Source organism: Tachyglossus aculeatus, unplaced genomic scaffold (genome assembly GCF_015852505.1).
Source record: "Tachyglossus aculeatus isolate mTacAcu1 unplaced genomic scaffold, mTacAcu1.pri scaffold_105_arrow_ctg1, whole genome shotgun sequence".
Lineage (NCBI taxonomy): Eukaryota > Metazoa > Chordata > Mammalia > Monotremata > Tachyglossidae > Tachyglossus > Tachyglossus aculeatus.
Window position 1 is genome coordinate 1,362,737 of NW_024044844.1, and position 12,766 is coordinate 1,375,502.

Here is a 12,766-nt window from a genome sequence, read left to right on the forward strand (position 1 = left end):
ACTCGTCATTCTCGGCTTCAAGGCTCTCCATCACCTCGCCCCTTCCTACCTCACTTCCCTTCTTTCCTTCTACAGCCCAGCCTGCACCCTCTGCTCCTCTGCCACTAACCTCCTCACTGTGCCTCGTTCTTGCCTGTTCCACCGTCGACCACCGACCCACGTCCTCTCCCTGGCCTGGAATGCCCTCCCTCCGCACATCCATCAGCTAGTTCTCTTCCTCCCTTCAAAGCCCTACTGAGAGCTCACCTCCTCCAGGAGGCCTTCCCAGACTGAGCCCCCTCTTTCCTCTCCCACTCCCAATCCCCCCGCCCTACCTCCTTCCCCTCGCCGCATCACCTGCATAAATGCTTCTACAGATGTATTACTCTGCTTATTTTACTTTTACATATTTACTATTCTATTTATTTTGTTAATGACACCAAAGGGTACTAGGGTAGGGAGCACAGCGGGGCTGTGGGCAGGGAGCACGGATGGTGCGATGGAGCGGGAGGGGCAGTGGTGGGTAGGAAGCATGGTTGGGTGATTGGTAGGGGACCCCGTAAGGTGCCGGGGAGGGGTCATAGATGGACGATGTGGGTAAGGAGCACAGAGGAGCAATGGGTAGATAAACATCTCTCCAAGTGTTTAATGCAGTGTCCTGGACAATGTGAATGCTTTATAAATAATTTCATTTCTCATACCTGGAGATGGGTGAAATGTGTGTGTGTGTTGGGGGGGGGTGCAGGGCTGGAGACACTGTGGAGGAGTAAGTAGCACAAAGATTTAGGGTCAGACTGAACAGGAAGACCTTGGTGCTACTGGGTCGCCTGACGGAAGACAGTCCCATCGTCTCTGACTTCTTCTCCTGCTTCCCTCCTCCCCCAGTCCAGCCCACAGTGAAGGTCTCCTAGGCAAAGGCAAAGTCCCTGGAACGACACCAGATGCTCGTCTGCTCCGTGACGTGGTTCTACCCAGAAGACACCCAAGTCCAGTGGTTGCGGAATGGACAGGAGCAGAAGGAAGGGGTCGTGCAGACGGATCTGATGCATCAAGGGGCCTGGACCTTCCAGGTCCTGGTGATGCTGGAAATGACCCCCAAGAACGGAGATGTCTACGCCTGCCACGTGGAGCACCGCAACCTGCAGCACCCCGTCACCGTGGAGTGGAGTGACAGGCGGCCCCTGCCCCACCTGCCCCCAATTCCACCTCCTGTGGCCGGTGTCCCTCCTTGACCGTCTGTGTCCGGGGTTTTTGCCCCGGCATGACATCCAGCACTATCGATTTCATCACTATGGAGATTTGGGAGCTCCTAGCCCCTCCGATGGAGATCAGAGGACCCTGCCACACACCCCTCAAGGCCGTGGGCACATCTTTAGGGGACTTGGGGGTGTTGATCTGGGAGATGGGAGATTCCCCACAAGGAGACGTTGCCCTGGGCCCTAGTTCCTGGACTTCTACCCTTCCCAAGCTGGTTGAGAGCAGAAACCCAAGCTCCTTCGTGCCCTTCTACCTCTCACTTAGATGGGGACCCTGGGGAGGAGGCTGACCTTTGACCCCAGTCCAAGTTTCAAGAAGTAACCAGGCTACCTACCGGCCTCTTTGTTCCCCATCCCTCAGGCTGGCCACTAATGTCCCTGGAGAGGACTCTGCAGGCTGATCCCGTGTGACCTATCCTCCTCAGGGGCCCAGTTTGAATCCTCCTGGAGCAAGATGCTGAGCGGAGTTGGGGGTTTGGTGCTGGGCCTCATCTTCTTCGCTGTGGGACTCACCGTCCACTTCAAGGACCGGAAAGGTCTGGGGATGGGAGCAGGGGCTCTCCCTGTGTCTCCCCAACTGTCTCCAGTGGGACTGGGGCTCAGGGAGTCGGGGGCCTCTTTGCCAGGGTTTAGGCTCCCCTCATCTCTTATCAGGGGAATCCAAACTCGGGGATCATGGGAGCCCCTGGGGAATCAAAGTCTCTCCAGGCAGTGGCAGCAAGTCTGAGAGCAGTGACAGAGCTCAGGTCCGGTGTGGAGGATTAATAGCAGGCGGGAGGACTCCTGGTTCGTGGGATGTCCCACACGATTCCTCTTATCTCAGGGTGGACGCATCCCAAGCCATCGCATTAAGCGACCTTGTCCCTCTTCCTCTCCTGAGCTGCTGTACCCACCCACATAGGGGAGCCCCTGGTCTTCTGGAGAGGAAGGGAGAGAGGAAAGGTGTGGGGTCCTAGCTGTTCCTGCCCAGACCTATCAGGTCTCTCCTTTCCAGGACACCGTGCCCTTAGCCCACAGGTAAGGTCCTTGCCCCTTCCTTTCCCTGTGCAAAGGGAGGACATGCCTATCTAAGCTTTGACCTCTTGTGATCATCCAGAGAGGAAGGGAGGGGTGTGGGGGCTGGGGGCTCTGAATTTCCCCGGCAAAGTTGTTCCTCCACCAGCTCCAGCTCCCTTCTCCCCAACCCCTTGAAAATAATAATAAAAATAATAATAGAAATGACATTTGTTTAGCGCTTACTATGTGCAAAGCACTACTCCAAGCGCTGGGGAGGATACAAGGTGATCAGATTGTCCCACGTAGGGCTCACAGTCTTCATCCCCATTTAGCAGATGCGGTCACTGAGGCACAGAGAAGTTAAGTGACTTGCCCAAAGTCACACAGCTGACAATTGGCAAAGCCGGGATTAGAGCCCATGACCTCTGACTCCCAAGCCCGGGCTCTTTCCATTGGACCACACTGCTTCTCTATAAAGTCATGATGTCACTGGACTGGCGGAGAGGGCTTGATCTCTGTTTTCATCACTTAAGGAATCTCCAGGGGCTGTTTCTAGGAGAGTCCCCTCCCCTCCGGCCCCATCCCACAGCCTAACAAGCTTAACTCCAGTCAATCCATCAATGGTATTTATTGAGTTCTTAGTCCGTGTTGAGCTCTGTACTAGACGACTGTGAGAGTCCAATATGACAAAATTGGTAGACACGTTCCCTGACCACAAGGAGCGGCTCCAACCCAGCTTGCTTTACCTGAGCCTTGGACGCCCCGTATTGGAAAGGAATACGGTTCTCATGATTGGCAATGAGGGATCCAGGGTGACTCTATCCTCACTCTTACCTGCAGGACTTCTGAGATGATCTCTACAGCTGTGCATGTCGCACACCCGAGAAATTGATCCTGTACCTCTCCCTGCCCCTCGGAGGTGCCCCTGTGCCTGATTCAACTCCTCCAATTCTCTACAACCCTCCGGTCCTCGACTTCCCCCTTCGCCGTCATCGCTGGCCCCCTCCCTGACCATCCTGGCAGGCCCTATTCCTCCTGGACCTTGATTCGATGGGGGTGGGGGTAAGTAATCTGTAGCTCTTCCCCATGGGACATAGCAGCCCATCCTCCCTCTGATCCAGACTACGACTGCTGCTGCTTCCCCTGTCCAACCCACCCCTGAGTTTATTCTTGGTTCCTGAAACCTTTAGCCTAATAAAACATGGGCCTGAGATTGCTGTGTGTTTGCTGCGGACTGGACGCCCTCACCTCGCTGTCCACACCTCTCCTCTGACTTGCACAAAATAAATTCAATAGCAAGGGAAGTACTCCTTAGCAAAGGCGACCATGGAAACTTCCTCCAGCAAAAGATGACTCAGTTTCCGAATTTCCCGGGAACATCAGTTGATCACTCATATTTATTGAGCACTTATTGGGTGTAGAGCACTGTACTAAGCAGTTGGAAGAGAACAATGTAATTATATAACAGATACATTCCCTGCTCACAACCAGCTTACGATCTAGAGGGGGGAACAGACACTAATGTAAATAAATTACAGCTATGTGTATAAGTGCTCTGGGGCTGGAAAAGGGAATGTATAAAGGGAGCAAGTCAGGGCGACGCAGAAACGAGTGGGAAAAGAGGAAAGGAGGAGTTAGTCAAGGAAGGCCTCTTGGAAGAGGTGTACCTTCTGTAAAGCTTGGAAGGAGGGGAAAGTCATTGTCTGTCGCATATGAGGAGAGAGGGCGTTCCAGGACAGTGGTAGGACGTGGGAGAGAGCTTGGCGGCGCGATAGACGAGATCGAGATACATGGAGAAGGTTATGGGCTGGGTTGCAGTGGTAGAATAGGGAGGTGAGTTAGAATGGGGCAAGGTAATTGAGTGCTTTAAAGCCAATAGTGAGGCATTTCTGTGTGATGTGGAGGTGGATGGGCAACCACCGGAGTTTCTTGAAGAATGGGGAAGCAGGGTCTGAACGTTCTTGTAGAATAATGATATGGGCAGTAGAGTGAAATATGGACGGGAATGGGGAGAGACAGGAGGTAAGAAGGTCAGTAAGGAGGCTGATAAAGTATCCAAGAGGGACTGGATCCAAGTGACTGGATTAACGTGGTAGCCATTTGGATGGAGAAGAAAGGGCGAATTTTAGCGACGTGAAAGTGGAACAGAAAGGATTTAGTAATGGGTTGAATATGTGAATTGAATGAGAGAGACGAGTTAAGGAAAACGCCAAGGTTACGGGCTTGTGAGACAGGAAAGATGGTGGACTGCTGGAGGAGACCTCTTCCCTAATAATAATAATTGTGGTACTAGGTGCTTGTATCCACCCCAACGCTTAATGTGCTTGGGACATGTAAACACTTAAATAGCACAATCATTATTATTATTATATTCCCCACTTCCTCTGAATCTCTTCCTTTTCCTTCTCATATATATTGCCACTTCTGATTAAACTCTCTTTCCGCCTCCCTGTCTCCTTTTCTCCTTCACTCCACCTGTAGGACTCCTTGGGCTCCAAGACACACGTTCTCTAGCGGAAGGGGCGAGTCCTGCTTTGGTCCCGCTTGCAGCTGAGATGCTGTCAGTTCAGCACCACCACGAATGACCAAGAAAACAGTATCTCTCTGGGGTTGTCGGCTACAAGTGCAGTTGCCAACGCTTTTACTGCTGTTTCCCCTCCTGTGGCAGACAGGAGAGAACAGAGTCCGGCGGTCGATTTAACAGAGCAATACCGGCTGGGTGCTCCGTGCTGGACATTGTCCCCTAAACTCTTTTCTAGGTTTTAAAGCACTCATTCAATCACATTGCCCTCTCCTAACATGCTTCCCTGATTTCCTACTACAACGCAGTCCGCACATTTGGCTCCTCTAATGCCAACCTACTCACTGTACCTCCATCTCATCTACCTCACCATTGACCTCTCGCCCTTGTCCTGCCTCTGTCCTGGAACGCCCTCTTTCTTCATATAGGCCTTCGAATGAGAGGATCACTCTCCCCCCCATCAAAGCCTTAGTAAAAGCGCATCTCCTCGAAGAGGACTTCCCCGACTATGCCCTCGTTTCCTCTTCTCCCACTCCCTTCTGCGGCATCCTGGCATTTGGATTTCCCCCCATTTTCCACCCTCCCTTAGCCCCACAACACTTATGGACATATGCGTAATTTCTTTATTCATATTAACGTCTGTCTCCCTCTCTAAACTCTAAACCCGTTGTGAGCAGGGAACGTATCTACAAACATTGTTATATTGCATTCTCCCAAGCGCTTAGAACAGTGCGCTTTACAAAGGTAGCACATAATAAGTACGGTTAATTGATTCGTTAATTCCTGGTGATTCGGACTCGGGCTGCCTGCCCAGACCAGGCCCTGGCAGTAAATGAACAGAGTTCTCTCTCCAAGGATTTAGGATCTCCAGGGGTCCCTTCACTATCTCTGGAAGATTGGGGAAGACAGAGTTCTGGAAATGGCAGGGAATGGCAGGAACATTCCCGGAGCCTCCTGTTTGCTAAAGAAGGAAATACACTCAATTCTGGAAGGCAACAAGAGGAAACCCCAAAGATTGTTAGCATTACCTAGAGGATTCCATATTATTTTCTAACTCCCAGTCTAAAACAATGGACTTTTAACGCAATACTTCATGACCAAAATGGCCATTGTTTAGTGGAGAGCCCAGGACTGGGAGTTAGGATACTGGGATTCCAAGCCTGGTACTACCACTTGATATCTCTGTGACAGCTAGTAAATCACTCAATTTCTCTTTGCTTCCATTTCCACAGCTATAAAATGGGGATTATATTCCTGCTTTCCCTCTCCTTTAGACCGTGATCCCAGTGAAGGATAGTTCCTGTTCCATGCCCACAACTATCTTATAGTCTAGAGGAAAAGAAAGATGAATGATCCTATTTCAGGAACGGGAAAATCACAAGGAGTCTTGAACCCTGGGGGACATTAAGGTTTCCGAGTGTCTCCTTCCAGTGACCCAAACGACATGGTCACATGGTTTTGTTATAATGAATAGCAATTTAATCATCAAAGATTTCATAGCGAATAAAATCAACAAAGAAGGAGCAAAAAACCTCAGGGCTGAAGACATAAAATGAGGATAAGTTGTTATTTCCTGAGAGTGGAGGAGAAGAGAGGCCTCCAAAGGTACCCTCGGGCAACTGTATAACCTGGTAACTAGTGATGCCAGGGGAGTCTGAATGCAGATTTGCCAATTCATCCCCAGGAGAACTAGAAGACGAAAAGTCCCTGCCGAGTAACTGTATAAATACGTGCTCAAGGGCGAAGGGAATTTACGTATCGTCTCCTTTGTATGTTAACTGAACAGGCACAGTTTAGTCTTGATGTGTTTGCCAGCTTTCTGTTTTATATTTGTTTTTTTCTGCCTCCAGCGATCTGTTGGCTATCAAATTTTTTTCCCCGATTTTACTCGCTAATCGGCGAGTAAAATCCCTTGAGGGCAGGGAATGTGTATTGCAACTATTTCAATTCTGTGCCACCTATCAGTCAATCGTCCAGTTAATCAATCAATAATATGTATTGGTCACCTGCTATGTGCAGTGCATTAATGATGATGATGATATTTGTTAAGCGCTTACTATGTTCCAAGCACTGTTCCAAGCGTATTGCACTTGGGATAGCCTAGTTGTGTTAGAAAGTTTGATCCCTGTTCTCAAGAGTTTACCATCTACCTGGAGACAGAGACGCAAATTAATTACAGGGAGGAGGAAGTAATGTGGTATAACGATATATATGTGAAATGGGGAACTGTGTGCCCAAGTTGGTTAAGTGACGCGATGTCATGACGTGAGTCGGTTAATCAACCGCAATGATGATAAAAAGGATTTTCTTGTGTTTTTCTTTTCAACTTTCGCTGACTCCATTGTCGCCGGGGCTGGAGAGATAAGTAGCCCGGAGACAATAATAGCCGCACTCTTCCTCCCTGGACCCCAACCCAGATCATTCTGCAGATGAGGAAGGGGCAGGACTGGCCATTAATCAGGAAAAAACTGGAGACATTAGGAAGGGGCCGTGTGGGTTAGGATAGATTTAGAATCGTGGGGTATAGGAAATTGGATTTACAAGGCCACAGCGGGGCGAGGAGTGTCGGGAGGGTGCAGCCGTGGACTGGTGAGGAGTTCGACCGGCCTACTTTACATTTCCTGCAATACAAGTGTCCCGTTTTCCGGCCTCCCCTCAGTCCTGCCCTCGCCCCCCACCCCCTTCGAAGGAGCTCTGGGAAGAGGAGATCAGGTAGCCTGCTTGATCTGCCCTGCACTACCACGTGCTGGTCGAAGTCATGGAACTCACGAGGTGTCTGCTGCGCGGGAAGGCGGTGACAGGAGCAGGGAACAGGGGAAAGGAGGGACAAGCCCCCTGGCAGACCGGGACTTTCTAGGAAAACGGGAAGCCCTGCTCTTGCCCATGGGGACTGTGCGGAGCGTTTGTTCCTTCTCCATTTCCATGAGGGCCGAGGCCGCCGCCGCCAGGAGGGCTTCTTGTCCAGCTCTAGGGGAAGCTGCTTCTTTTCCAGGCCCAAGACGGGCTTCTTGGGGAATGGTTTGTAATCTGAGAGCAGCGAGGGGCAAACTGGGGGGCTGTCAGCGATCAGAAGCCTTCCCTATCTCGAGGAGGTTCCGGTTCCTGGAGAATCAGGGGCCTGCCAGAACCGGTTCAGGGACAGCGCCCGCCAATGCCCTGGGAGTCCGGTGCCAACGTCTGACCTGAATGGGGTTGTACGATTCCAGTGTGTATGTGGGTACCGCAGAGAGGTGCATTTGTTTTCCTACATCTGTATGTGTGAGTGAATCCTGCATCAATGTGTGAGTGCGCGTGCCCAGGTGGGAATTTTGTTTTTTAATGGTATTTGTTAAACGCTTAATATTTCCAAGCACGATTCTAAGCGCTGGGGTCGAAATGTTCATCAGGTTGGACACGGTCCTAGGCATGACGCTATTGTGGTGGGTTTCTATCCCCGTGATTGTCCTGTGCAACGTGAACCAGACTTTACCGCCACGATAAGGGGGCCAGGAAGGACATTCGGTCTGCGCTCAGCCGAACTGTTTGAAAACTGGAGATGATTGGTGCATGTGTGTCTTGAAGACGGTTTGTCAGTACTGCGTCTAGTGGGATTAATCTGAGCTACAGCCCAGAAGGGGACGCAAAATAGGGCACATGGGTAGATGAAACAGGTTGGAAACCCGTTAAACTACACCAAAAGGGAGCCCCAGAGTGTTAGTCGAGATAGGTGCTTGGACCTGGGGATCTGCCTTATTAGCAGCCGAAGTGGCTGGTTGAGGGGCATAAGGAAACAGAGTCGTCGTCTGCCGGGACAGGGAAGGATTCATGGTAGCCTTCGGCAAGAGACATTTCCCTTTCTATTGAATTCATTTTGTGCAGGTCGGAGGAGAGGTGTGGCCAGCGAAGCGAAGACCTCCCCCCGCAGTCCGCAACAGACACACAGATCTCAGTCCGTGTTTTAATAGGATAAAGGTTTCAGGAACCAAGACATCAACTCAGGGTTGGGTTGGACCGGAGACGCAGCAGCAGTCGCAGCACTGGCTCAGAGGAAGAGTTGGCTGCCACATTCCCTGGGGAAGAGGTGGGAAGGTCAGAGATTGACTCCCTCCAACCTCATAGAACGCAAGACCCTGAAGGGAAAGAGGCTGCCTGGACGATCAGGGAGGGAGGATGGCGAGGGCGGGGAAGGGAGAAGTTGAGGCCCGGAGGGTTGTAGAGCACTGGAGGAGGTGAATCCTAAAACTAACCTAAAACTCAACATGTCCAAGACTGAACTCCTTGTCTTCCCTCCCAAACCCTGCCCTCTCCCTGACTTTCCCATCTCTGTTGACGGCACTACCATCCTTCCCGTCTCACAAGCCCGCAACCTTGGTGTCATCCTCGACTCCGATCTCTCATTCACCCCTCACATCCAAGCCATCACCAAAACCTGCCGGTCTCAGCTCCGCAACATTGCCAAGATCCGCCCTTTCCTCTCCATCCAAACCGCTACCCTGCTCGTTCAAGCTCTCATCCTATCCCATCTGGACTACTGCATCAGCCTTCTCTCTGATCTCCCATCATCGTGTCTCTCCCCACTTCAATCCATACTTCATGCTGCTGCGCGGATTGTCTTTGTCCAGAAACGCTCTGGGCATGTTACTCCCCTCCTCAAAAATATCCAGTGGCTACCAATTCAATCTGCGCATCAGGCAGAAACTCCTCACCCTCGGCTTCAAGGCTCTCCATCACCTCGCCCCCTCCTACCTCACCTCCCTTCTCTCCTTCTACAGCCCAGCCGGCAGCTTCCGCTCCTCTGCAGCTAATCTCCTCACCGTGCCTCGTTCTCGCCTGTCCCTCCGTCAACCACCGGCCCACGTCATCCCCCGGGTCTGGAATGCCCTCCCTCTGCCCATCCTCCAAGCTAGCTCTCTTCCTCCCTTCAAGGCCCTACTGAGAGCTCACCTCCTCCAGGGGTCCTTCCCAGACTGAGCCCCTTCCTTCCTCTCCTCCTCGTCCCCCCTCCATCCCCCTCATCTTACCTCCTTCCCTTCCCCACAGCATCATCATCATCATCATCATCAATCGTATTTATTGAGCGCTTACTGTGTGCAGAGCACTGTACTAAGCGCTTGGGAAGTACAAGTTGGCAACATATAGAGACAGTCCCTACCCAACAGTGGGCTCACAGTCTAAAAGGGGGAGACAGAGAACAAAACCAAACATACTAACAAAATAAAATAAATAGAGCCTTCTCTAAGTGGCTTAGAGAAGCAGCGTGGCTCAGTGGAAAGAGCACAGGCTTTGGAGTCAGGGGTCAGGGGTTTGAATCCCAGCTCTGCCAATTGTCAGCTGGGTGACTTTGGGCAAGTCACTTCTCTGGGCCTCAGTTCCCTCATCTGGAAAATGTGGATTGAGACTGTGAGCCCCCCATGGGACAACCTGATCTCCTTGTAACCTCCCCAGCGCTTAGAACAGTGCTTTGCACATAGTAAGCGCTTAATAAATGCCGTCATTATTAACAGGCCAGGCCCGGGCCCAAGCCATACCCTCCCAGTGAGGCAACAGCGGGAGGATGTAAAAACAGCTATGACACCGGGGGACGGCCCGATCGAGTCACCGAGAGCACGGGGGAGGGAAAGGTGCCCCTTGGCCCACTTGGAGAAGGGGCACATGGCGGGATGGAGCCACTTCCTGCCCTCATCCCGTCACTCATATCGCCAGGCCCACCTGTAACTGTGAACAATCAATTGAGATAACTCACTACCTTCGCAGAGCGCTTGTACTTCCCAAGCGCTTAGTACAGTGCTCTGCACACAGTAAGCGCTCAATAAATACGATTGATTGATTGATTTTTTGATTGATTGATTGATTGAATCAGGCACAGGGACACCGCCGAAGCTACAGGACCAGGTTCTTTGCAGGGTGAGATGCACAGGTAGGGAGATCACCTCAGGAGTCCTGCAGGTTAGAGTGAAGACAGTCACCCCAAATCCCCTATTCCCATCCGTGGCACCTCCTTTACCATAGTGGGCGCCCATGGCTCTGTAATTCCAGGATGGGGTGGAGCCGCTCCTTATGGACAGGGAACATGTCTATCAATTTTGTTGTATTGGACTCTCACAGGCGCTTATACAGAGCTCTACGCTCACTGAACACTCAATAAATACTTTTGATCGATTGACTGATTGGAGTTAAAGTCGTTAGCTTGTAGGAATGGGGAGTGGGAGGACGACTGACATAGAAACAGCGTCCGGAGATTCCTTAAGTTATGAAACAGTCTTCAAGCCCCCTCCCCCAATCAATTTCATCATGGCCCCACCAAAGGGGCAAAGAATGAGGGACTGGAGCTGGAGGAAGAAGAACTTTGCTGAGGAGATTCAGAGCCCCCCCGACCCCGCACTTCCTTCCTCTCTGGATGATCACAAGAGGTCAAAGCGAGAAGAGGCCGGTTCTCTAAACAGGCAAAGGAAGGAACAGAGACCTTACCTGTAGGCTGAGGGCCTGAGTGCCCTTGAAAAGAGAGGCATGATGATCGGTTTGGGCAGAAACAGATAGGACCCCCTATCTGCCCTCTGCTTCTTCCTCCCCACAAACCCAGGGACTCCCCTAGGCCAGTGAACACGGCAGCTGGGATTCAGGAGAGAGAAAGGGACAGGGTCACTGAATGTGATGACTTGGGTTGCGTCCATCCTAAGAGCAGGAGAATCGTGTGGGGACCCCACAGACCAGGGGTCCCCTCTTTTCCGCCTGCTGTTAACACTCTGACGCCAGGCCTGAGTTTTGTCACTGATCTCAGGCCTGCTGCCGCTGCTTGGAGAGATTCTGAGTCCCAGGTTTGGACTCTCCTGCTAAGCTCTTTCTAAGGGATGAAGGGATCTTATACACTGGGTGAAAGACCCCCTCAGCTCCCTGAGCACAAGTCCCCACCAGAGACCCTCTGGGAGATATGGAAGCTGGGAGTCAAGAGAGAGAAAGGGACAGGGTCACTGAACCTGATGACTTGGGATGTGTTCATCCTAAGAACAGGGGAATCGTGTTGGGAGCCCACAGACCAGGGGTCCCCTCTTTTCCGCCTGCTGTTAACCCTCTGACGCCAGGCCTGAGTTTTGTCACTGGTCTCAGGCCTGCTCCCGCTGCTTGAGTCCCAGGTTTGGACTCTCCTTCTAAGCTCTTTCTAAGGGATGAAGGGAGCCAATACACTGGGTGAAAGACCCCCTCAGCTCCCTGAGCACAGGTCCCCACTAGAGACCCTCTGGGAGATATGGGGAGAGCCCCTGCTCCCGTTCCCTGATTCTGTTACCTTTCCGGCCCTTGAGGTCGACTGTGAGTCCCACGGCGAGGAAGATGAGGCCCAGCACCAAACCCTCGACACCGCCCAGCATCTTGCTCCGGGCAGATTCAGACTGGGCCCCTGGGAAGGACAGGTCAAACGGGATCAGCCTGCAGAGTCCTCACGAGGGACATTAGTGGCCAGCCTGGGGGATGGGGAACAAAGAGGCCGGGAGGTAGCCTGGTTACTTTTTGAAACTTGGACTGGGGTCAAAGGTCAGCCTCCTCCCCAGGGTCCCCATCTAAGTGAGAGGTAGAAGGGCACGAAGGAGCTTGGGTTTCTGCTCTCAACCAGCTTGGGAAGGGATAGAAGAGGAAAGTCCAGGGCCCAAGGCCCAGGGCAACGTCTCCTTGTGGGGAATCTCCCATCTCCCAGATCAACCCCCCCAAGTCCCCTAAAGATGTGCCCACGGCCTTGAGGGGTGTGTGGCAGGGTCCTCTGATCTCCATCGGAGGGGCTAGGAGCTCCCAAATCTCCATAGTGATGAAATCGATAGTGCTGGATGTCATGCCGGGGCAAAAACCCCGGACACAGACGGTCAAGGAGGGACACCGGCCACAGGAGGTGGAATTGGGGGCAGGTGGGGCAGGGGCCGCCTGTCACTCCACTCCACGGTGACGGGGTGCTGCAGGTTGCGGTGCTCCACGTGGCAGGCGTAGACATCTCCGTTCTTGGGGGTCATTTCCAGCATCACCAGGACCTGGAAGGTCCAGTCCCCTTGAT

The 12,766-nt window shown here is 52.3% G+C and overlaps 1 pseudogene; it reads left to right on the forward strand.

The window, feature by feature from the left end:
• The first annotated feature begins 563 nt into the window (after positions 1-563).
• LOC119922504 lies at positions 564-7,723 on the forward strand (annotated as a pseudogene).
• Positions 7,724-12,766: the final 5,043 nt, after the last annotated feature.